Consider the following 3,331-nt stretch of genomic DNA (forward strand, 5'->3'; position numbering starts at 1 on the left):
TTACATTTCCATTTGAAAATTTTTTGAGGAAAAAAGATATAGGGAAAGATATAGGAAAAAAGATGAGATAGGGTCTCACTGCCTATATTGCAGCCCTGACTGTCTTGGCACTCTCTATGTAGACCAAGTTAGCCTAGTTGCTACCAGCTAGCCTAGAAATCATGAAAATTGTCTCTGCTTCACGGTTGCTGGGGTTTAAAGCTTGGGCCACTATGCCTCATATGAAACTGTAGTTTCTTAGAAAGAAAAAAAAAAGTAAAATATATACAAGTGATGGCCAGAGTAACTCATCTGGACTCCAGGGAATCTTCCAGACCACGGCCCTGTCCTAGTTAGTGGGTAGCAAGGAACTACAGAGGCCTAGCCATCAGCCAGAAGGAGACTTGAGAAATAGGACTATTGTGGGTTGAAGGGTGGGTGTTGGATCGGGTTGTACCCTGTTTTGAATTCCTCCATATCGTGTAAAAACATTGGGGTTTCAGGCTGTGCCTGGCCCTTTAAGCTGCTTGTAAACTCTATGTTACAAGCAGCTCCTGACTCTGAGGTGAGGTCGGAGGATGGCTGTGCCCCTGGAGACACCTGTTCCACACCATTTTCCTAACACTTCTTCCTGGCACAAACTGATGGGGCTTGTGGCTAAGACAGAGAAGATACTGACCTATACATTTGTCAGGATAAGATGGGAATTAAGGAACTTGTGGGTCCATTAAACTCATATTAGAAAAACTGGGTCCAAGAACTTACCAGACACAAGATCCCAAGGAAATGGGGTCACTCCCTCATCTGGACCTCATAATGTGATAGACACTCCTAGCCCTGAGGTGTGACAGCCCTGTTCGTCTGCCATGTGACCACTAAGGTTGTGCATCAAGAGACTGACATAAAGAGAACTACCAGCTGTTCCATGGTTTGGCTTAGCTTGGTCCCTGTTGTTGATGCAGCCTGCTTAAACTGCTACCTGCCAGTCTTCCTGTTTGCCTGTCTGGTCCTTCCTCTATTCATCCTCCTGTTGATTCTTCAATACCCTCTGCAGCTGGATTCAACTCTAGAGCTCAACTCAGATTGAGCAGCCTGACAATACCATATAGAGCCTCTCCAGACTCCTCCAGCTAGTAGCCCTCAGCCCCACAGACTTGTTTACATTTCTGTCATTGTCCCAGCTCTGGCTTCTCAGACTTCTCTGACATTCCTCCATTCTTTAACCTTATGTAGTCATTCTGTAACATGTAGATAGATAGATAATAGATAGACAATATATATTATATATTGTCTATATATAATAGATAGACATATATTTTATATATAATATATCTATTAATAGATACATATCTATTTTATATATATTATACAATATATTATATATATTATATATATTGAGAGTGAGAGATATGATAGATATACATGATAAATGCATAAATGTTAGATAGATTATATATATATATGTGTGTGTGTGTGTGTGTGTGTGTGTGTGTGTGTATGTGTGTGTGAGAACTTCAACAAGCTGTTTGGAAGATATAATTTGTCACACACTAGAAACATCAACAAATACATTTCTGCAAGCTAAGCTGGTATAGTGGCACACACCTTTAGTCCCAGCATTGGGGAGGCAGAGGCAGGTGGATCTCTGTGAGATAGATGGGTGTCTTAGGGTTTTACTGCTGTGAACAGACACCATGACCAAGGCAACTATTACAAGAACAACATTTAATTGGGGCTGACTTACAGGTTCAGAGTGTTCAGTCCATTATTATCCAGGCAGGCATGATGCAGGAGGAGCTGAGAGTTCTACATTGTCATCTGAAGGCTGCTAGCAGAATGGTGACTTTCAGGCGGCTAGGATGAGGGTATTAGAGCCCATGCCTACAGTGACACACCCACTTCAACAAGGCCACAGCACTAAATATACAAACCCTGGGCCAAGCATATACAAACCATCACAACAAGTGATAGATTTACTGTGTGAGCACTGTTAAGTCATCAATAAAAGATTCTGTGTTTGCTTCAGCCAGAGCTATCAAGGAAAGCAGGGGCCTCTGGCAAATTGCTACCAATGAAACCACCAAACCTTATAAATTAGTTAGTCAGTAAATTCTGACATTGTGGAAAAACAGAAATGTTTGTTTGTTTGGGTTTTTTTTTTTTGGAGGCATGGTTTTCTGTGTAACAGCTCTAGCTGTTCCAGAACTCACTGTGTAGACCAGACTGCTCTTGAACTCACAGAGATACACCTGCCTCTACCTCCCCAGTGCTGGCATTAAAGAAGTATGCTGCCAGGCCCAGCTTAGCTTGCAGGAATGTATTTGTTAATGTTTCTAGTGTGAGACAAATTATATCTTCCAAAACAGGTGTTAAAATTCTGACTCTTATACTTGGGAATATGATTTTATCTGGGCGTACAGATTTTGCCAGTGTATGGGGTCTAGGGAGATGGTTCAGTGGATAAGAATTTACTTTAAAACCCAGGGGACCTGAGTTCAAATCTTAGCATCCACATAAAAGCCAGGAATGGCCATGTGTGTCTGTAATTCCAAAGATAGGGATGGGGGAAGGGTGGAGACCTGAAGATCCCAGAGCTCCTGGTCAGCCAGCCTCGCTGAAACGGTGAGCTTCAGATTTGATGAGATCGTCTCAAAAAGAAACGTGGGGAGCAGTAGAGGAGACACTTGATGCCATCCTCTGGCTTCCACATGGGGCTTAAAGAACTGAGGACATGTACATTCTTGTATATACTTGACATAACTTCAGTTGAGAAAATGTCCCCACCAGACTGGCTTGTGGGGTATTTCTTGGTTAATGATTAATGTGGGAGGGTCCAGTTCACTGTGGTCAGTGTCCCTGGGCAGGTAGTCCCGAGCAGTATAAGAACACAAGATGAGCAAATTATGAGGAGCAAGCCAGTAAACAACACTCCCCCATGGCCACTGCATCAATTCCTATCTCCAGGTTCCTGCCCTGACTTCCTTCAGTGGTGGGATGTTAACTGCAAGTGCAAGATGAAATAAATCCTTTCCCTCCCAAGTTGCTTTTGGTCATAAAGAAATAGAAATCCTAAGACACTACATAGACACAAGGGTCTTGTCACTATAATAATGTTACACTGGATTTAGCTGAGCCCTAACCCAATGACCAGATTCTTTAAGAAAAAGGAAATTGCCAGGTGATGGTGGCACATGCTTTAATCCCAGCACTCAGGAGGCAGAGGCAGGAGGATCCCTGTGTTAAGACCAGCCTGATCTATAGAGTGAGTTCCAGGACAGCTGGGGCTACACAGAGAGACCCTATCTCAAACAACAGCAACAACAGAGAGAGAGAGAGAGAGAGAGAGAGAGAG

Source organism: Grammomys surdaster, unplaced genomic scaffold, assembly GCF_004785775.1.
Source record: "Grammomys surdaster isolate TR1022 unplaced genomic scaffold, NIH_TR_1.0 125889, whole genome shotgun sequence".
In the NCBI taxonomy this organism is placed as follows: domain Eukaryota; kingdom Metazoa; phylum Chordata; class Mammalia; order Rodentia; family Muridae; genus Grammomys; species Grammomys surdaster.